Source organism: Rhinoderma darwinii, chromosome 3 (genome assembly GCF_050947455.1).
Source record: "Rhinoderma darwinii isolate aRhiDar2 chromosome 3, aRhiDar2.hap1, whole genome shotgun sequence".
Taxonomy (NCBI): Eukaryota; Metazoa; Chordata; class Amphibia; order Anura; family Rhinodermatidae; genus Rhinoderma; species Rhinoderma darwinii.
The window spans coordinates 128,367,078-128,390,700 of NC_134689.1; the positions used below are offsets into that span (position 1 = coordinate 128,367,078).

The 23,623-nt window shown below is 44.3% G+C and overlaps 1 protein-coding gene across 3 annotated transcripts in view; it reads right to left on the reverse strand.

Moving 5' to 3' along the window:
* ANO4 (anoctamin 4) overlaps positions 1-23,623 on the reverse strand; it is a 257,106-nt gene that overhangs the window by 149,113 nt on the left and 84,370 nt on the right. The window lies entirely within an intron of this gene.

Below are 23,623 nucleotides of genomic sequence, written 5' to 3' on the forward strand. Positions count from 1 at the left end.
CCCTAAAAGGAAAAAAAATAATTCCCTCTTGATCCCAAGTGGCGATCAGACTGGATCAACATTCAAACAAGAATTCTACACATTGACATAGGAGCTGATATTTTTTGTTCTAATAAATTATCTATGCCTTTTTTTTAAAGCCATCTACTGTTCCTCCTGTGACCAGCTCCTGCGGTAGGCGATTCCAAAGATTTACACCAGACGGACGGAGTGCCCCCTTGTCTTTTGAGGGGGTTTTACATGGAAGAGGTTTTCACTATTTATTTCTTGTATGGGCCATTCATATATTTATATAAGTTAATCATTTCCTCCCTTAGTTGTCTCTTTCCAAGGAAAATAAATATAATTATTTTAATCTTTCCTCCCAACTAAAGGGGGTTTTACACTGGGCGATTATCGAGCAGACAAGCGTTCATAGAACGCTCGTTGCCGATAATTGCCCTGTATAAACAGGGCAGCGATTAGCAGATGAACGAGAAAACGCTTGATCATCTGCTGATCATACTGTTGTCGGTAGCACATCTCCCTGTGTAAACGGCGAGACGCGCTGCCGACATGATAATAATAATAATACCTATACCAGACTGTGAAGACTACTAGTATATCCAGAAAATGAAACACACATAGCACAAGTCACGTACCATGACAATATAAAATAAACTTTATTGAAATATACATAACACATTGGCCATCAAAATATAAAAACAATATAGCACACAGTTAAAAAGGAGAGTATGGAGGAGCTGCGTGAATAATCCAATATATATGCTACCATACTATAAACATCCTGTGATGTGGTAACAAATGCAGATATCTATAGAAAAGATAATCATATAGATCAAGTATTTGGACAACAGAAGCACATAAATATATTTAGCACCTGACAGAAGAGCACACAATTGTGCATGCATATAAGAGTATACAGCTAAAGCTCCAAGTTGCACCCAAAACAAAGACCATGCTTTATAAATAAAGGATATTGCACAAACCCATGGACTGCATGATAGAAAGCACGCAGGAACACTCCACACTGACCGCCCCCGTTTGGTCTTTGTTTTGGGTGCAACTTGGAGCTTTAGCTGTATACTCTTATATGCATGCACAATTGTGTGCTCTTCTGTCAGGTGCTAAATATATTTATGTGCTTCTGTTGTCCAAATACTTGATCTATATGATTATCTTTTCTATAGATATCTGCATTTGTTACCACATCACAGGATGTTTATAGTATGGTAGCATATATATTGGATTATTCACGCAGCTCCTCCATACTCTCTTTTTTAACTGTGTGCTATATTGTTTTTATATTTTGATGGCCAATGTGTTATGCATATTTCAATAAAGTTTATTTTATATTGTCATGGTACATGACTTGTGCTATGTGTGTTTCATTTTCTGGATATACTAGTAGTCTTCACAGTCTGGTATTGGTATTGATATTTGCTTTATGATTTGTGTGGACGCATTATTGTTTGGCGCATGCCAATGGTCTATACTCGTATAGGTATTCGACATGAGCAAACGAGCGCCAATCTACGATGTCTCGTTGATCGGCGCTTGCTGCACCGGCCGATTATCGGCCAGTGTAAAAGGGCATTAAGACTCTACATTTTATAGAACAGTTTTATGCATGAGGCCAAATGCATACTAGAAAGTTTCTGAACTTTTCACTATTTTATTATTTGCTCTTTATTTTAATTTATTGATAAGCCTTTAACCATAAAACAGTATTCTTGCTATGCTCTTTATGCAGCATTCATTTTTGATTGGAAAAATAGACATTCCATGTTAGTTACTATACATTAGATTTCCGGTCCCTCAAAGACTAGATTTACTACTCTTTGGGGATGTACTATTGATAGTGCGCTAAAATTTTGGCTCAAATTGAGCTAATAAACCAGGGGCGTAGCTAGGGGGGAGCGGGGCATGTGCCCAGGGCGCAACTAAGAGGGAAGGTGGGGGTGAGTGCCAGGGCCACATGGTCCAAGATGGTGGCCAGCTGCCTCTCTGAAGGGGAAGCTGCGCCACAAAAACCAGCCACCACCACCCCCTCCTGCACTTGAGGTGATGAATGGTCGGATACGTTCCGTGCCCGGCCATTCAGCGCCTTTCAATGACTCATCGTGTCACTTGCATCTATGAAAGCCACTGATTGGCAGGGAAAAATGACTTTCCCTGTCAATGAGCACCTTTCAACTACGCAAGTGCGCCGCTTGCATCATTCAACCCCAGCAGACCTGCTCAGAAGAGAGCAGGTCTGCATTGCCACCGTACGGCGCGGGAACGGGATTAAGGTGAGTATATAAAGTTTTTCCTTTTTTTATCCTAATAAAATTGTGAGTCACATTATCTTCAGGGGGGGCTCTATCTACAGGAGTCGGCTCTATCTATATAGGGCTATATACAGGGGTGGGATATATGTGGAGCACTATAGGGGGGCTATATGTGAGGAACTATATATGGGGGGCTATATACAAGGGGGGCTATATGCGGAGCACTATAATGGGAGCTATATGTGAAGCACTATATACAGGGGTGGGCTATATCTACAGGGGCTATATACAGGGGTGGGCTATATATGGTGCACTATAGGGGGAATCGAAGAAAGGAACTGCAGAACTCAAGATAATCCAAAGAAGTGTATTTGATTTATTCACTAAGCATAAAAACACTTGCAACATATCAAGCATCATAAAGACCCATTTATGGGATGAAACGTTGCAAGTGTTTTTATGCTTGGTGAATAAATCAAATACACTTCTTTGGATTATCTTGAGTGCTGCAGTTCCTTTCTTCTATTGCATATTGGTTGTCTCCCTTGGACCTCAGATTCTTTGCTGCGTGCACCACCCATGTTTGGGGAGTTGTCCTTTCCCACTGAAGATTTTTTTGTGGCTGTGCTGCTGTTTTCCTGAATATGCGCTATAGGGGGAGCTATATGTGAGCCACTATATACAGGGGTGGGCTATATGTGGAGCACTATTTATAAGGGGAGATATATGTAGGGCACTATCTACAGGGGTGGACTATATGTTGGACACTATATACAGGGGTGGGCTATATGTGGAGCACTATCTACAGGGGGGCTATATGTAGAGCACTAGCTACAGGGGTGGCTGTATGTGGGACACTATCTACAGGGGGCTGTATGTGGGGCACTATCTACAGGGGATCTATGGGTGTCACTATCTACAGGGGGATCTATGTAGGGCCCTATCTACAGGGGACACTATGGCGGGCACTATCTACAGGGGGCACAGTGTGTGTGGGACCCAGTGTATGGTGCTATTATAATTAGAAGTGCAGTGTATGGCGCTATTATATTTAGGTGCACAGTGTCTGGCACCATGACAACTTTATCTTTGTTTATAAGTGCAGAAATGTTTGAAAAGTGGGAAGCTGAAGACATCTGAGTTGCAAACTGCAGAAATTGGCTATGGCCGGGAAAAGTCGCCATAGACGTCTGGACCGGATGGAAAAGAAAAGAGAAAAAGGACAACTAAAATCTGACGTCACCTGTGAGTCACTTAATGTAAATGTTTATTCTGCCTCTAATCAGCACTGTAGTCACTGTATGATCTACAGCGAGATGATGGGTGGTTTGATTTTTTTTTGTGAAACAGCATCTCCCAGCATATCCTTCCCATTGTTCGGGTCATGCTGGGAGCTGTATACAATTTAGTGCAAACCTATATGGCAGGGGTTGCACTAAATGGAGCTGTATTTGTGCTGGTGTTGTATTTATGTACAGAGTTTTTTTCTGGTGCTGTATATATATACTGAGCTTGGTTCTGGTACTGTATATATGTATTGAGCTTTGTTCTCGTGCTGTATATATGTACGGAGCTGGGTTCTGGTGCTCTATTTATGCACTGATCATGGTTCTGGCACTGTATTATGTACTGATCTTGGTTCTGGCACTGTATATAAGTACTGAGCTTAGTTTTGGCACTGTATATATGTACTGAGCTTGGCTCTGGCACAGTATATATGTACTGATCTTGGTTCTGATGCTGTATATATGCGCTGAGCTTGGTTCTGGTGCTGTATATATGTACAGAGCTTGCTTCTGGCACTGTATATATGTACTGATCTTATAGAAATATCAAAGATCGAAACAGCACTGTGATTCCTCGCCCATTAAGGAAGGTGCTATGCTTTCAAACAAGGAGTGACCTCTCCTTGTATAACGTACATCCAAAGAAGAGAGAACGAAGCAGCACTCAAAACAGTTCATCTCTGTTTATGTGGCTGCACATCGCTGCTGTGTAAATCAATGGAGATGAGTGTATGATGCTGACTGGTCACTGATTGGTCAGCGTCATACACATAAACACGCCCAGTTAAAAACACAATACACGCCCAGTTGGACATAACGAAAAAAAAACGCCCAGTTGTCCATTTCAAAGCTCATTTGCATATATTTAAAATAGCTCATAACTTGGCCAAAAATGAAAGTTTTTAAAAAAAAAAGTTACTGTTATCTACATTGCAGCACCGATCACATGCAATAGGAGATAGCGATTTCAGAATCTGGTGACAGAGCCTCTTTAAATGTAGATACACTACTCTGACAATACATTCTTTCTCTTGTATTTGTCTATAGGTAAATCTTGCACTGGATATATCATAAGTGATTCCAAAGAAGGAAATGGGATCTGTGAACTTTTTGTTTAATAAACTATTGCATTAGTGTTTTGTTTTGTTTTGTTTTTGTTCAATTATATCACCTTTATCTTTTTATACTATGTGGAAAATGTTCAAAAATAAAAAAAAAAGTGACACACACCATCTCTAGTAACATAAATACCAAATGCCCTTACAGGTTCAATGAAACGCTAGTACTGAAAAAAAACAAAAAACCTATGATCCCTTGGGAAATTACAGTTTGGTTCCCTCACATCTAAGACCTCATTCAGCCATAATGAAAAAGATGCTAGTCTTCCTGTGCTATTTGGAAATCATCAATTACTGCCTCTAAGAATTTTTCAAAATTTAGAGTTGGATTGTACCGATATTAACCCCTTCACCCTGCGTGCATTCTGGGCCTTAATGACCAAAGCAAAATTAGAAGTTTCACTATGTCTTTATTTAATTGGTTATAACTTTGTAGGAATCGTATGTATCCCTATGAATTTGGTATAGTTTTTTTTCCAGCAGAAACATGGCTTTATTTTGGTGGTATACACTACAGGTTTTCTTTTTTGTTTTGTTTTTTCAAAATTTTACAAAAATGCAGAAAAAATCCCGTTTTCTTCAATTTGTTGTGTAAAAGTTTTTAAATAAATAATGTTTTACTTTTGCATGCCTCTAGATTTATTTCTGAATTTGTTCAGATTGCTTGGATACCAAATATGTTGTTGTATGTTATCTTACTGGGCACTTGGCAGGGCCTCAAACTAAAGGTGTCCAATTTGGCCTAAGGATGACTGTTTCCAAAGCTGATTTTTAGGCACCATAGAGTCTTTGTAGAGGCCCTGTGGTGCCAGATCATAAAAATACACCTAAAATGACCCAATCTGGGAAAGAAGACCCCACAGGGTTTTTATATATTGGTATAGTTTGTACCTAGGCCTTTCAGATTTTTTCAGCTTTTTGTTGAAATCTGACATAAAATATATCAAATGCTTTTGACACTATGTATTATTATAGACCTGAAGATATTCATCTAGGGGGATAGTGAGAATGAAAAAAAAGAAAAAAGTTTCCCCCTAACAGATGTAAAGACCACACCCACCCAGAATTATCATTCTGACAGGTTCATTTCGCCTAAGGAATCTCTCCCTATTTTGGCTCTCCCTAATTCAGTAATTTGCTACTGTATGATAGGTCTCAAAGCATGGCTAATTAAACAGTCCTGGTTTTAAAGGGCAAAAGGGGCAAAAAAAATGTGTATCACTTCTTCGGCCATGATTTCGGTAAACTTTGCATCTCCTCTGCGGATACCTTTGCGTCTCAGTGGCAGGGATAGGATGCAAAAAGTGATGCTCCGTGAGTCTCTTGACATCATCTGACTCATGGAGTCCTACTCCCCCCCCCCCCTTCATATAAAAGATGTTCAATCATTTTTTCTTGGAATTCCAGATATGTCATGGTTCCCTGGCCCTTTTTGTATATTACATAGGAATTGAAAGTAGAAACCTGCATCAGATATATTGCCACTTTCTACCAGGCTCTAGGTTTCCTTTTCATCAAATAAGGTTGGAGAGCCTGGTCTGAAAGGTCGACGCCACCCATGAACCTGTTGTACTCTGTAATACAGAACAGTTTCTGTCTGCCCGCAGTAGCTCCTCTCTCTCTGACAGTGACCTTGGTGTCAGTGTGTATAGTGCTCAGCATAAAAACCTCTCTCCTATCATTGCACTTAAGTGCAAGAAGATCATCATTTGTGAAAGTAAATGATTCCCCCTTTGCCAGGCGCATTGAGATAAGTTGTGGTGGCAATCCTTTGCGGTTTCTGCGAACCGTCCCACAGGCCCTTGTTTTGTCAGCGTGATGGCTTTTGAAAAGTGGCACGCTAGAATAAAAATTGTCCGTGTACACTCTGTAGCCTTTTTGAAGGATTGACTGCATAAGTTCATAGACTATTTTTCCACTGACACCAAGGTTTTGTGGGCATCCTGGGGGATTTATTTCACGGACTCTGCCCTCATATATATTGAAGCCGCATGTGTAACCGGTCTTACGCTCACATATTTTATATAGCTTTACACCATACCTCGCTCTTTTTGATGGTATGTACTGCCTAAAACACAATCGCCCCTTAAAATTTACAAGGGATTCACCCACACTTAAAGGCAATGTGTTGCCAGAAAAACATGTTTTTTTTTTTTAAATTAAACATTTAGTGTATAGGTGATTAAACATTGTTCAAATTTTTTTTATTTTTTTCACGAGTCAGGAAATATTATAAATTGGATTCAATTGGATTAAAATTTATAGTATTTACCATTTCTGGTCACTAGATGGAGCCATTCCCAAAAGCATGTGGTAAAGCAACCACATAGCTTTTCTGCTGCAAAATTGGGTAAAAAGCCCTCGCTCTAGTGAGCTCTCAGCATCCCCCCCTCCTTTATCCTGGCTAGTGCCGGGATAAACGAGGGGTTTGAACGGTGTAACCTCCTACACTGTGTGTCGCCATTTTTTGAGCTAACACACAGTGTAGTAGGTTTACATACAGTAGTAAACACACACAAACACGAACATACATTGAAATCTCTTACCTGCTCCTGCCGCCGCGGCTCCCTCCGGCCCGTCCGCTCCGTCTGCTGCCGCTGGTCCAAGTGCACAAGTCCGGAAGCCGCGACCGGAAGTAGTAATATTACTGTCCGGCCGCGACTTCCGGTCCACAGGAAAATGGCGCCGGACGGCGCCAAATTTCAAATTGGACTGTGTGGGAGCGGCGCATGCGCAGTTCCCACACAGACGCAGTACACACAAGTGAATGGGATGGGAGCCGTTCGCAGTCCCTATGGGACTGTGGCTGCCGTATTCCATGTCTGTATGTGTCGTTAATCAACACACACAGAAATGGAACAAAAAATGGCAGCCCCCATAGGGAAGAAAAAGTGTAAAAATAAGAAAAAGTAAAACACAAACACACAAATAAATATAAACGTTTTTAATAAAGCACTAACATCTTGAACATATGAAAAAAAAATTTGTGATGACACTGTTCCTTTAAGTTCATGTCAGGAGTGTAGGATTTTTTAAATTAATCTTTTAGTAAAGTAATATAGGGCTTCAGCTTGTGAAGGCGATCGTGGCCCGAATCACTTCTTGGCAGGCTTTCTAAATTATTACTAAAATACAGGAAATGGATTAATGCCTCATACCTGCTCTGGGACATTATTGATAAATAAACTGGGGTTACATGAATAGGACTTGCTGCCCAGTAAGAACGGGTGGACTTTTTTTTTTACAATGCCCATATTCAGAATGAGCCCTAAAATTTTTTTTTATCTCGCGGACATTGGTAGGAACCCAGACCCTTGCATAACCACATGCAGGCTTTTCCGTCAAAAACTGCCTCACATAGAGGTTCGTCTGGTCCACAATTAATTGCAAAAGCTCATTTGCAAAAAAAATATGAAAAAAATGGTGTGGGGCAAAATTCTATGTTTCTATGTCTATGTTTATGCCCGGAGTTGACATAAATTGGGGCACCTGAGGGATAAAGTTTGCTGCAGGAACCCAAAAAATTGGCGGTACTATAGGATTTCTAGTTCCCGCATGTGCGCCTGTGGCTCTGGCAACAGCGGCATCTTCCATAGGGGGAGTTGTTGCAGAACCGTCAGAAGCAGTACTGGTAGTGTCATCACAACATATTTCCGCTTCTGCGGTCATTAAAGGGAATGTGTTGCCAGCAAAACATGTTTTGTTTTTTTTAATTAAACAGTTAGTGTATAGGTGATTAAACATTGTTCTAATTTTTTATTTTTTTTTCACGAGTCAGGAAATATTATAAATTGGATTCAATTTATAATATTTCCCAGCACTGGTCACTAGATGGAGCCATTCCCAAAATTGCAGCATTGCATGTGGTAAAGCAACCACATTGCTTTATGCTGCAAAATGGGTAAAAATCCCTCGCTCTAGTGAGCTCTCAGAATCCCCCCTCCTTTATCCTGGCTAGTGCCGGGATAAACGAGGGGTTTGAACGGTCTAACCTCCTACACTGTGTGTCGCCATTTATTGAGCTAACACACAGTGTAGAAGGTTAACATACAGTAGTAAACACACTGAAACACGAACATACATAGAAATAACTTACCTGCTCCAGTCGCCGCCGCTCCCTCCGGTCCATCCGCTCCGTCTGCTGCCGCTGCTCCATGTGCACAAGTCCGGAAGCCGTGACCGGAAGTAGTAATCTTACTGTCCGGCCGCGACTTCCGGTCCACAGGAAAATGGCGCCGGACGGCGCGCATTTCAAATTGATCTGTGAGGGAGCGGCGCATGCGCCGTTCCCACACAGCGGCGTACACGAAAGTGGATGGAACGGGCCCCGTTCGCAGTCCCTATGGGACTGGAGCTGCCGTATTCCATGTCTGTATGTGTCGTTAATCGACACATACAGAAATGGAAAAAAAAATGGCAGCCCCCATAGGGAAGAAAAAGTGTAAAAATAAAAAAAAGTAACACACAAACACACAAATGAATCCAAACGTTTTTAATAAAGCACTAACATCTTTAACATATAAAAAAAATAATTGTGGTGACACTGTTCCTTTAAGGGGTTAATGACCTTTTCTGAAAACCTAAGGTACATCATAAATAAAAGTGGAGTATACTATATCTCCCAATGTTAACAATGAATCTAATAGCTAAAAAATACTTGGAACATGTGGAATTTCTTTATTTTAGGTTTTCTTTAGTGGAAAGTAAAATAAAATTATATTCAGCGTTAAATCATGCATTTGTATCCTTTTCCATAACTACATACAATTACCTTGATATTATCGTTATTTTAGAATTATGATACATATTGTATGTTAAAACTTTTCCCTGATGATTTAAAGGAAAGTGGCTGCAGGATGGAGGATATTAAAGAAAAATGTGTTAAAGGAGTTTTCCCATAATTGATATTTATCACCTATCCACAGAACAGTTGATAAATATCTGGTTATGGGGGTCCGATCGCTGGGACCCCCACTGATCCCGAGAACAGGCTTACCTGGCTGTCCTTTTGTGCTCCATATGAATGGAGCAGCACTGCGCAGGCTGGGCCACCAGTCTATTCACTTTACATGGGGCTGCCGGACATATCGCTTGACAGCCCCATAGAAAATAAATGGCGCGGTGGCCGAGTACATGTCTTTGGGGGCGGTGCATGAGACAGAAATTCGATAAAACACCAGAGAATACCTGCGTAATGCATCACCACCTCAAGTACTGAAATAGAAGAATTACACATCAGTGTTGCCCAAAGTGTTCCTCTAAAGAGGTTCTACCATAGGCTGTATACACATCTGCGCAATGGCTTCTGTTAACTCCTTAGTGACCAGCCCAATTTAGGCCTTAACGACCAAACTATTCTTTTCGTTTTTCCATCGTCGCATTCAAAGAGCTAAAACTTTTTTATTTTTCCGTACATACATGTATGAGGACTAGTTTTTTGAAGGATTAGTTGTATTTTTTATGGCACCATTTTGGGGTCTTTTTTTTTTTATTAACATTTATTAACATTTCATGGGGGGAATGGAAATAAAACGTCAATTCCGTCATTGTTATATGCGTTTGAAATTTACGCCGTTCACAGTACAACGTAAATAACATGTTACTTTTATTCTATGGGTCGGTACGATTACGGCGATACCACATGTATGGGTTTTTTATGTTTTACTACTTTCGCACAATAAAAACACTTTTGAACTAAAATTATTTGTTTTTGCATCGTCGCATTCCAAGAGCCATAACTTTTTTATTTTTTCGTCAATGTAGTGATATGTGGACTTGTATTTTGCGGGAAGAGATGTGGTTTTCATTGGTAGTGTTTTGGGGGTACATGGAACTTATTGATTAGCTTTTATTATTACTTTTTTGTGGGGCAATGAAAGAAAATAGGAATTTCCATTGTTTTTTTGTGGTTTTTGTTTACGGTGTTCACCTTGCAGTTTAAATTACATGTTAACTTTATTGTTTTGGTCATTATGGTCGCAGCGATACCATATATGTACTTTTATTTATTTTTTACACTTTTACTAAATAGAACCACTTTATAATGGGAAAAATTTTGTTGTTTTTTTTTTCTGTAATCTTTATACATCATTTTTATTTAACATTTATTATTTATTTTTTCAGTCCCATTAGGGGACTTTGTCATGCGATCTTTTGATTGCACATATAATGCTTTGGTATACGTAATATACCAAAGCATTATTGCCTGTCAGTGTAAAATTGACAGGCAAGCTATTAGGCAATGCCTCTGGCATGGCCTAATTGGCATATAGACAGGGCAGGCCTGGGGGTCTTTGTTAGGCCCCCGGCTGCCATGGCACCCCATCGGAGGCACGCGATCGTATTTGCCGATGGGTGACAGGGAGAGCTCCCTCCCTCTGTAAACAACTTAAATGCCATGGTCACTATTGATCACAGCATTTAAGGGGTAAAACAGCCGCAATCAAAGTAAACTTTGATCTCTAATGTTAGAGCAGGAGCCCAGCTGTCATCAGACAGCCGAGCACCCGCTCCAGCTTGCATTGGACACCCGTGAAGGACTTAGACAAGGTTGCCATGAAAAAGCCCCCTTAGTGACCTCTGTGAAAAGGCATATTGGTGGTCACTAAGGGGTTAAGTCATAGTGGTGTGCAATATGATAGAACTGAACGGTTCCCGACAGACCCCTTTAAAATACAATAGGGTTTGTCGAGATTTGTCGAGGTTTATTTATAAAACTTTACTTTTTTTTTAATAACCTACAAATATGACAAGTTCACTATTTTGAAAACTTTTGCATCTGTACCATTTTTAGTGTCATTTATATCACTAGATGTTCAGTTATGTGAGCCTTGTTGCCAAAAAATGATAGAGCACTTTTAGCATTAAAGAGGCTCTGTCACCAGATTATCAAATCCCTATCTCCTATTGAATATGATCGGCGCTGCAATGTAGATAACAGCAAAGTTGTTTTTTTTTAAAACGATAATTTTTGCCCAACTTATGAGCAATTTAATATTTATGCAAATGAGCTTTTCAATGGACAACTGTGGCGTGTATTGTGTTTTTACCAACTGGGCGTGTATTGTGTTTTTACCAACTGGGCGTTGTGAATAGAAGTGTATGATGCTGACAAATCAGCATCACACACTTCTCATTGTTCCCACCCAGCTTATTTCACTGCAGACACTCAGCGTGACATCACCCACAGGTCTTTCAACCTTGGCGTCGGAAGAGAGAAGACACATCAGCTCCAGGCGTCAGAGAGTACAGTTGAATCTGCAGCAGCATCACCGTGTGCAGGTAAGCATAGTAAACTCCCTAGAGACGAGCATATTACACTCTCGGACGGCTGGAGCCCATATATCTTCTCTGTCCGACGCCAAGGTTGAAGGACCTGTGGGTGACGTCACGCTGTGTGTCTGTAGTGAAAGAAGCTGGGTGGGAACGATGAGAAGTGTATAATGCTGATTCGTCAGCGTCATACACTTCTATTCACAACGCCCAGTTGGTAAAAACACAATACACGCCCAGTTGGTAAAAACACAATACACGCCCAGTTGGTAAAACGAGAAAACACCCCCAGTTGTCCATTGAAAAGCTAATTTGCATAAATATAAAATTGCTCATAACTTGGGCAAAAATGATAGTTTTAAAAAAAAAAAACAACTTTGCTGTTATCTACATTGCAGCGCCCATCACATTCAATAGCAGATAGGGATTTGATAATCTGGTGACAGAGCCTCTTTAAAGGGATTGTCTCACTATGCACATTCATGGCATATCGCTAATATATGCTATCAATAAATGATTAGTAGGGGTCTGACCCCCAGGACCCCTGCCATTTGCTAGAATAATGTTATAGCAGTTCTGGGAAAATAGCGTGCCACTTTGGCTCCTGTTTACTTCACCTTTTTTTAAGGTGACACGATTAGCCCAGTATCTTAAATGGGTGACCTAAGGAGGTAAATTAAGGGGAGCCAATAGGAGCCAAAGAGGCACAGATCGGACATTGTTGGCATATCCTGGCAATTTACTATCAATTTCTTTAGTGAGACAACCGCTTTAAATGAGCACATAAATAAAGGTTCATTTAGTCCATCAATATACATATAATTTAATTATCACATCATTATAACTGTATAATAAAATTTACTTAATTTAATAATTTAGTAATTTTTAATAATTATAACGGACCCTAAAGAACACTTTCCATATAAGATTCCAGTCACTGCAGTACAGACATAGAACCAAGAAATGAATTTTAAGGGAAACACGCAGGACATAAATACTGATGCTGTACATACTGTCTAGCTGAGCTCCATGCTCTCCAATGCATACTCAGTGCTATTCATTACTACACAGTATGATCAGCTAGTTGCTTACATTTTCAGGCCTTACAGCTGGCATAGAATGAATGTTAAAGAGGCTCTGTCACCAGTTCATGAGTGCCCTATCTCCTACTTGTCACGGCGTGGGGTGTGGTCCCACTGGGACGTACCGCGTAGCGGGATAGCAGCTGGCCACACAGGTTCAATGCAATGTCTATAGTTCAGAAAGGGTACCTGAGGCAATGTAGACAGTAGCGGTGGATTCAGGCTAAGATGAGGCTCCGACAGTAGACAGAAACCCGGCGGGGTGCGACACTAAAGATGCAGCGGAGGGCACATCATGACTCCAACTATTGAAAGCACAGAGGCACGGCAGCACGGGATACAGGGTGCAGGCAGCAGGAACGGGTAACACTGGGAACTGGAAAACACTAGGAGACCATTTGCAAGGACAATCTTAAGGTAACACAACAACGCTCAGGCAAGGATCGAGAGGGCAGAGCCCCTTTTATAGTTCCTAAGCATTCTGGGCTAATTGCAGTATACTGCAACTGTGGGCGTACTGGCCCATTAAGGCCATGCACGCGCGGGTGCGCGCGAACTGCAGGAGACGTTCTCCCTCACCTCGAATGTCCGTGACGAGCCACCAGGAGCCACTGTGGAACTAGGAGTCCTGGAGTAGCGGTTCAGTACCACAGGCTTCAGCAGGGAGACATGGAAGGAGTTTGGGATATTGAGGGTGGGAGGCAGCCGAAGCTTGTAAGAGGCAGGATTTATCTGCAGCAGAATCTCGAAGGGTCCGAGGAACCTGGGGCAAACTTGCAAGATAGCACCCTCAGCCAGATATTCTTGGAAGACAGCCAGACCTTAATACTTGGAAGAAACTGGGGAGGTTCGCGTCTTCTAGTGTCTGCCTTTTTCTTTATGCGGTCGACTGCCAGCAGAATAGAAGATCGGGTCTGCTGCCAAGTCCCTGAAAGTAGAGTCAGCTGCAGGCACCTGGGACATAGTGGAAACAGGAAGAGGTATTTGTGGATGTTGGCAGTAGACAATGAAAGAACGAGCTGGAGGTGGTGGACTCACTAGTATAGGTTGTTATAAGAGAACTCAGCCCAAGGAAGCAGCTGCACCCAGTCATCATGATGCCTGGAGATAAAGTGCCGCAGATAGTTCTCCATAATCTGATTAACCCTCTCGACTTGACCATTGGACTGGGGATGATAGGCCGAAGAGAAGTCCAACTTTACAACGAGGAGACCGCAAAGTGCTCTCCAGAACTTTGAGGTGAACTGAACCCCCTCGATCCAAGACAATATGCAGAGGCAAGCCGTGAAGATGGAAGATGTGTTGCACGAAGAGGCCAGCCAGTCGGGAAGCAGAAGGCATGCCAGTCAGTAGAACAAAATGAGCCATCTTGGAAAATCGATCCACCACCACCCAGACCACACTACATCCAGCAGAGAGAGGCAGATCTGTGACAAAGTCCATTGCAATATGTCGCCAGGGGGCATCGGGCACAGGCAGTGGCTGGAGCAGACCAGCTGGTTTGGAGTGGGCAACTTTATTTGCTGCGCACACCGTGCAGGAGGAGACAAAATCCGTGACGTCTTTGGGCAGCGTGGGCCACCAGAACTGACAGGCAATTAGGTCTCGGGTCTTACGGGCACCCGCGTCACCTGCCAGCTTGGAACTGTGTCCCCAGCAAAGGATTCTTCCTCTGTCTGCCAGACGTACAAATGTCCTTCCCAGAGGAATGTCTCTAACTTGCAGAGAGTTGACAGAGATGATGCAGGAAGGGTCAATGATATTCTGTGGGGACTCCACAGTATCCTCTGTCTCAAACGACCTAGACAAGGCATCGGCCCTCATATTCTTGTTGGCAGGTCGGTAGTGGAGCTCAAACTGGAATCGAGCGAAGAACAGCGACCACCTGGCCTGACGAGGGTTCAGCCGTTGGGCCATCTGGAGATAGGTGAGGTTCTTGTGGTCCGTGAAGACCAATATTGGATGATCTGCGCCTTCTAGTAGGTGTCTCCACTCCTGCAGAGCCAGCTTGATGGCCCGTAATTCCTGATCCCCAATTGAGTAGTTGCGCTCTGCAGGAGAAAAAAGCTTAGAGTAGTAGCCACATACCACAGTCTTGCCTTTTAAACCTCTCTGAAACAGAAGTGCGCCAGCACCAACAGAGGAGGCGTCCACCTCGAACGAAAACTGTAGGGACACATCGATGATGAAGGATTGAGGCTGAAGTGAAGGGCTTCTTTAAGCTCTTGAACGCGGCCTCTGCTTCTGGAGTTCACACCTTGGCATTCATGCCCTTTTTGGTGAGGGTAGAGATGGGGGATGTCAGTGAGGAGAAGTTAGGAATGATCAGCCGGTAGAAGTTGGCGAATCCCAGGAAGCGCTGTATGGCCCTTAAGCCTTGAGGGCGTGGCCATTCCAAGACAGCCTTTACCTTTTCAGGATCCATTTTGAGGCCCTGATCGGAGATGATGTAGCCCAAGAATGGTAGAGACTTTCTCTCGAACACGCACTTCTCCAGCTTGGCATATAGGTGATTCACCCTTAATCAAAGCAAAACTTGGTGGACATGTCTCTGATGAGTTACTGGATCTGGGGAAAAAATCAAAATGTCATCGAGATACATCACAACATATGACGAATTCTTGAAAATCCGCGGGGGCGTTACACAGGCCGAAGGGCATAACCAGGTATTCGTAGTGCCCATCACGTGTATTAAATGCCGTCTTTCACTCGTCGAGATTAAAGGCAATGGGTATCTGTTCTTTACCGTGATCAGGTTGAGGCCCCCGTAGTCAATGCAGGGTCGGAGAGATCCGTCTATCTTTTTAACAAAGAAAAACCCGGCCCCGGCCGGGGATGAGGATTTGCGTATGAAGCCCCTCTCTAGATTAATATAGGCAAACATCATGTAATGGCGGGGTAGGGAGACAGACAGGTGAGCCCTAATCTACCCGCAACCCAGTCCCTGCCTACTTGCACGGCCCGTCCTAGGCGAAGGCGTACAACTGGGCGACGGTCCCTACACTCAATATGTGCACGACAGACAACACAGGGCAAGGGTACACTGAAGCAGGGAAGTGGGGCAGTTGCCCACAGCAACACCATCAGCTACAGGAGAGTGAACCAGCCGAGTCAAACCAGGAGAGTGCGTGGTAACAAAAGCAGAACAGAAGAATAGTAGTCAGTCAAGCCAGGGTCGATATGAAGCAGAGGTCAATTGTATATAGCAGGAACAGCAGAGCCAGGAAACAGGAGAATCACAGGCAAAGGACAAGCAGCAAATGAAGGTATACATAGACCAAGGGCGGGAGCTAGAACCGTCTGGCAAGGCTGTGATAGGTTCTCCCACTTCTCAACCTACCAGCCTGAGTGGAAGCAGATCGAGTCACTCCAGCAGACCTAGGCACAGATGCAGGCTGATTAACCACGGGCGTCGACACAGAAGCTGTGTCTGGCAAATCCTTTACAGTACCTTTTATGAGGGGCCACTGGACTCTTCCTAGGTGGACCTGGCTTGTTGGGGAACCGAAGATGGAACTTCCTGAGCAATAGCCCGGCGTGAACATCCCGGGCGAGTACCCAAGTCCTCTCCTTAGGCCCGTATCTTCTCCAATGGACCAGGTACTGGAGGGAGCCTTGGACCATCCTGCTGTCCACAATCCTGGCCACCTCGAATTCTACCCCTTCAGGAGTGAGAACAGGGACCGGAGGTTTCCTCGAGGTAGCCAAGGACGGGGAGCAGCTTTTAAGGAGGGAGGTATGGAACACGTTGTGTATATGAAAGGACGGGGGTAACTCCAGCCATAAGGAGACAGGGTTAAGGACCTCAATGATCTTGCATGGCCCTATATACCGGGGAGCAAATTTTTTGGACGGAACTTTAAGGCGCAAATTTTTTGAAGACAGCCACACCAGATCCCTGACCACAAACAAGGGGTTAGAAGAACGTCTCTTATCTGCCTGAGTCTTTTGGATACTCTGGGACGCCTCAAGGTTCTTCTGAACCTGGGCTCAGACTGTGCACAGTTCCCGATGAACGACATCTACCTCGGGATTGTTGGAACCACCAGGTGAAACAGAGGAGAACCGTGGATTAAAACCCAAATTACAGAAGAGGGGGGAGACCCCCGACGAGTTACTGACCTGGTTATTAAGGCAGAATTCGGCGAGGGGAATGAAGGAGACCCAATCATCTTGACAGTCCGAGATAAAACACCTTAAATTTTGTTCTAGAGACTGATTTGTCCTCTCAGTTTGGCCATTAGTTTCAGGATGGAAGGCCGAGGAGAAGGACAGATCAATCTCCAACTTCTTACAGAAGGCTCTCCAAAACAATGAAACAAATTGTACCCCTCTGTCAGAAACAATATTGACAGGAACCCCATGGAGACGCAGGATGTGTTTGACAAACAAGGTAGCTAACGTCTTGGCATTGGGTAGTTTCTTGAGGGGTACAAAGTGGGACATCTTGCTGAAGCGGTCTACTACAACCCACAACACCGACTTGCCTTGGGATGGAGGCAGATCGGTGATAAAATCCATGGAAATATGGGTCCAAGGTCTCTGGGGAATGGGCAAAGAACATAGTAAGCCCGCTGGTCGGGACCTGGGAGTCTTGGACCTAGCACAAGTTTCGCAATCGGCGACGTAGGCCTTAACGTCTTTAAGCAACCCAGGCCACGAATAGGTTATAGAAATGAGGTGCTTGGTACCCAGGATGCCTGGATGGCCAGATAGTGCAGAGTCATGATTCTCCCTGAGTACCCTTAGCCGGAATTGCAGGGGAACAAACAGCTTGTTCTCAGGAAGGTTCCCGGGAGCAGAACCTTGATCAGCCGCAATTTCGGAGGCTAAGTCAGAATCAACAGAGGATATGATTATACCTTGGGGCAAAACACCAGCAGGATCCACCTCAGGAGGAGGGATGGCCATGAAGCTACGTGACAGTGCATCAGCTTTAATATTCTTAGACCCAGCCCTATAGGTGACCACAAAGTTGAATCTAGTAAAAAAACAACGCTCATCGAGCTTGTCTCGGATTTAGCCTCCGGGCAGATTCTAGGAAAAGCAGATTCTTGTGTTCGGTAAGGACCGTTACCTAGTGCCTAGCCCCCTCCAGGAAGTGGCGCCACTCTTCAAATGCCCATTTAATGGCTAAGAGTTCGCTGTTGCCAACGTCATAGTTACTCTCAGTGGGGGAGAACTTCCTGGAGAAGTAGGCACAGGGACGGAGATGGGTGCGAGACCTAGTACCCTGGGACAAGACAGCACCCACTCCCACCTCGGAGGCGTCAACCTCCACGATGAATAGCTCCATTTGGTAAGGCTGGGGCAGAGACAAAGCACCTCTTAAGGACCTCAAAAGCCTGAACCGCCTCTGGAGGCCAGTGGAGGAGATCAGCACCTTTGCGAGTAAGGTCCGTAAGAGGCTTAGCGATGATCGAGAAGTTGGCAATAAATCTCCTGTAATAATTAGCAAACCCCAGGAAGCACTGTAAAGCCTTCAGGGAGGCAGGTTGGACCCATTCCGCCACAGCCTGAACCTTGGCAGGGTCCATGCCGAATTCATTAGGAGTGAGGATTTGATCCAAAAATGGTATCTCCTGCACCCCAAACACACATTTTTCAGTTTTAGCAAAGAGTTTGTTTTCCCTAAGGGCCTGGAGCACCTTCCTGACATGCTCAATGTGGGAGGACCAGTCCTTGGAAAACACAAGTATATCATCAAGGTACACTACAAGAAGTACCTCCAGGTAGTCTCTTAAAATCTCATTTATGAAATTCTGGAAGACCGCGGGAGCATTACACAACCCAAAGGGCATGACGAGGTATTCGAAATGACCTTCGGGCGTGTTAAACGCAGTCTTCCACTCATCCCCTTCCCTGATTCGGATAAGCTTATAAGCCCCCCGAAGATCAAACTTAGAGAACCATTGGGCCCCCTGAACCTGATTGAAGAGATCAGGAATCAAAGGAAGGGGATATTGGTTCCTTACAGTGACCTTATTCAAGCTCCGGTAATCTATGCATGGCCTAAGAACACCATCCTTCTTTCCCACGAAGAAGAAGCCAGCACCTACCGGAGAAGTAGAGGGGCGAATGTAACCCTTGGCCAGGCTTTCCTGGATATATTCTCTCATGGCTTCACGTTCAGGACAAGAGAGATTAAATATCCTACCTTTAGGGAGCTTAGCTCCTGGTACCAAATCGATAGCGCAATCGTACTCTCTATGAGGAGGTAACTCTTCGGAGGCTTTTTTAGAAAAAACATCAGCAAAGTCCTGAATAAACTCAGGTAGGTTGTTCACCTCCTCAGCGAGAGAAACCAAATTGATAGAAAAACAGGAAGTCATGCATTCATTACCCCATTTAGTAAAATCCCCAGTATTCCAGTTAAACGTGGGATTATGCATCTGCAACCAAGGAAGGCCTAAAACCAAATCGGACGATAATCCCTGCATCACCAACACAGAACACTGCTCCAAATGCATGGAGCCAACCATGAGTTCGAATACAGGGGTATGCTGCGTAAAATAACCATTAGCAAGTGGAGTGGAGTCGATACCCACTACCGGGACAGGTTTAGGCAAATCATTTAATGGTATAGCTAGAGACATAGCAAATTCCACAGACATAATATTAGCAGAAGACGCTGAGTCCACGAAGGCACTGCCGGTGGCAGACCTTCCACCAAAAGAGACCTGAAAGGTAAGCAAGATTTTATTAGGCTTCATATTTACGAGAAATACTTGTGCGCCCAAGCGACCTCCCTGATGGTCTCTTAGGCGCGGAAGTTTTCCGGCTGGTTATTCTTACGCCTAGGACAGTCGTTCACTTACTGCTTGTCATCCCCACAGTAGAAGCAGAGACCGTTCTTCCTGCGGAACTCTCTACGTTTTTGGGGAGACACGGAGGCCCCGAGTTGCGTTGGTTCATATGAGTTTTCCGTGGAAGAACGAAGCAACGGAACCTCTGGAGCCATCATAGGGGAGTCAGAGGAGAAGGCACAAAAACTTTCAAGTCGTCGTTCCCTGAGACGTCGGTCAAGACGTACCGCTAAAGCCATAGCCTGATCTAGAGAGTCCGAAGAGGGATAACTAACTAACAGGTCTTTCAGGGCGTTCGACAGACCCAATCTAAACTGACACCTCAAGGCAGGGTCATTCCACCGAGAAGCTACACACCACTTCCTAAAGTCAGAACAGTACTCCTCAACGGGTCTCTTACCCTGCCGTAAGGTCACCAGCTGACTCTCGGCAAAGGCAGTCTTGTCAGTCTCGTCATAGATGAGCCCGAGAGCAGAAAAAAAAAGGTCAACAGACGAAAGTTCAGGGGCGTCAGGAGCCAAGGAGAAGGCCCATTCCTGGGGGCCGTCCTGGAGCCGGAACATAACTATACCCACTCGCTGGTTCTCAGAACCTGAGGAGTGGGGTCTTAAACGGAAATAGAGCCTACAACTCTCCCGGAAGGAGAAAAAAGTCTTCCGGTCCCCTGAGAACCGGTCAGGCAACTTGAGGTGGGGTTCAAGAGGTGAGGTGGGGGGCACTACCAGGGTGGCATCACGCTGGTTGCACCTCTGAGCCAGGTCTTGGACCTGTAGGGAGAGACCCTGCATTTGCTGAGCCAGGGCCTCAAGGGGGGTCCATAGTTGTGTCAGGGACCAGGGTTGAAAAGGTATTTGGGCCTGTGGTTATGTAATGGCGGGGTAGGGAGACAGACAGGTGAGCCCTAATCTACCCGCAACCCAGTCCCTGCCTACTTGCACGGCCCGTCCTAGGCAACGGCGTACAACTGGGCAACGGTCCCTACACTCAATATGTGCACGACAGACAACACAGGGCAAGGGTACACTGAAGCAGGGAAGTGGGGCAGTTTCCCACGGCAACACCATGAGCAACAGGAGAGTGAACGAGCCGAGTCAAACCAGGAGAGTGCGTGGTAACAAAAGCAGAGCAGAAGAATAGTAGTCAGTCAAGCCAGGGTCGTTATGAAGCAGAGGTCAATTGTATATTCAAGGAACAGCAGAGCCAGGAAACATGAGAATCACAGGCAAAGGACAAGCAGCAAATGAAGGTATACATAGACCAAGGGCGGGAGCTAGAACCGTCTGGCAAGGCTGTGATAGGTTCTCCCACTTCTCAACCTACCAGCCTGAGTGGTAGCAGATCGAGTCACTCCAGCAGACCTAGGCACAGATGCAGGCTGATTAACCACGGGCGTCGACACAGAAGCTGTGTCTGGCAAATCCTTTACACATCAACTGGATTTCAGGTAAGGAGAGAGGGTATACTCTGCCGCGAGGAGGAGACGAATCAGGGACCAAGTCAATAGGACAATCATACGCTCGATGTGGTGGCAACATCTCTGCCTCCCTCTTGTCGAAGACATCCGAGAACTGAGAGTAGCAAGAGGGCAACCCTGCCAATGACCGATGCGGAGGAGACTGAGGCGGATGGATATGCCCCAGACAGCGGTTGAGGCACTTGGGGCCCCACTGGAGAACCTCTCCGGAGTTCCAATCCAGGACTGGGGCGTGTAGACAGAGCCAAGGCAAACCCAGCAACACGGGGTTGACAGCCTTGGGCAGGACAAACAGAGAGATGAGCTCAGAATGAAGGGCTCCCACTTGAAGCCTCAGCGGCTTGGTCACAGACAATATTGGGTCGGGCAGCGGCAGTCCATCTACTGAGGGAACGATCAACGGCTTCTCCAGAAGGGTAGTGGGCAAGTGAAGAAGATCCACAAGGTCTCCGAGTATAAAATTGGCTGCAGAGCCAGAGTCCAGATAGGCAGAGACCAGATGGGGCCTCTCGCCAGCGACAATAGTCACACGGATGGACAGCTTGGAGGAGAGTTTTGTCAAATGCTGTGTCGCCCAGGGTTGTCTCTCCAACCAATCCCAGGAGTTGGAGTTTTTTGGCTTCTGGGGAAACAGACGCACGACATGGCCAGCGAGGCCGCAATATAGACAGAGCCCAGAAGTGCGCCTGCGCTGTTTCTCCTGGACAGATAGTCTAAGCCGATCTACTTGCACCTCGGGTGGAGCAATAGATGAGGACAAGAGGGGTTGCTGGAAGTTGGGAGCCAACCTAGGAAGCCTTCTCTCTCGATTAACCCCTTGGGATCTTTCTCTGAGCCTTATGTCAATGCGGATGGCAAGTAAAATTATGTCGCCCAAGGTAGGTGGTAGATCACGAGCAGCTAGTTCGTCCTTGATCTCAGATGACAGACCATGCCAGAAGGAAGCTACTAATGCCTCGTTGTTCCAGAACAGCTCTCCTGCCAGGGTCCGGAACTGGATGGTGTACTCATCCACGGAGGTGTCCTGTTGGCGAAGATTCAGTATAGAAGTATCTGCCGATGAAACTCGTCCAGGAGTTATTCAGTTCGGAATAACCGCAGCGGAACATGAATGAAGAGAAGTGTATGACGCTGATTGGTCACTGATTGGTCAGCGTCATACATGTCTCTTTACAATGCCCACTTGCTCAAAAGTAAGAAAACACCCCAGTTGGGCATTTAGAAGATATTAGCATAAAATGAAAAATAGTCATAACTCCGTCAGAAATAAAAGTTTTTTTAAAAAAATAAAAAAAACTGTTGTTATCTACATTACAGCGACTATATGATTAGGTAGGAGAAAGGGTACTTATAAACTGGTGACAGAGCTTCTTTAAATGTTAAAAGACAATAAATGATTAATTAAGAGCACGGTGATGAATACAAGCGGAGACTAAATCCAAAACTTGTGCACTGTTTCCAGTTAATGTATGTGTCTGGCAAATATTGATCAATCAGCAGCTTTGAACAAACATACTGTGTTATTTTGTTCATGACATTGTGAAAATTTCCCTTGAAAAAAATAAAAAGAGAATAAAAATTCATTTGTATGTAAATATAATTATCTGTTTGGGAATTGTACATGAGATCAAACAAGCTGACAGCTATTCTCAGTGACGTTCTGAGGGCTTTTACCTATTGACTTTAGTTAAATGGATCTGCAGAACCATTTTATGGCTCATCAATATTGCAGAGTATTGGCTTTCAAAACAAACCGTGTCCCTTAGCCAATCTTGCAGAACTGACATGGATAGAATACATTTCACCATATTCAATACTTCTGTTTTACAGTAATAGTTAAATATTTTGCTAAAAAAAATAAAAAATATAGTGTTGTTGTACATAGAACAGGAAAAATGGAAATATTGGTTGTAAACCATTACATTACAATACAGTACATGACATACTGTTGTGCGGTAATAAGTGATGGTTTTTAAGAACAGCCCACAGTCATCTATATACTACACAATATATTTACAGACAAATTGTATATTGGGAAGAGGTGGTCGCATAAAAGAAATCAAAATTAAAAAATCTAAATTGTTTCAAGAGTAATCAATGTAATGCCCCTTAGCGACATAAACCTCTGAACCCTTGTTTTTTTGCCCCTGAGTGCACCACCCAACAGTATTTATGCATTGTCCCAAATGTCCCAACAGTAATTAATGCAGTGTCACCCCTCTCTCCCCTGTATTAATAGCAGTGCACCCCTCTTAAGCCAGTAGACACAGTCTCATAGCAGGGTCCCCTATGCCCAAGTAATCAATGAGGGG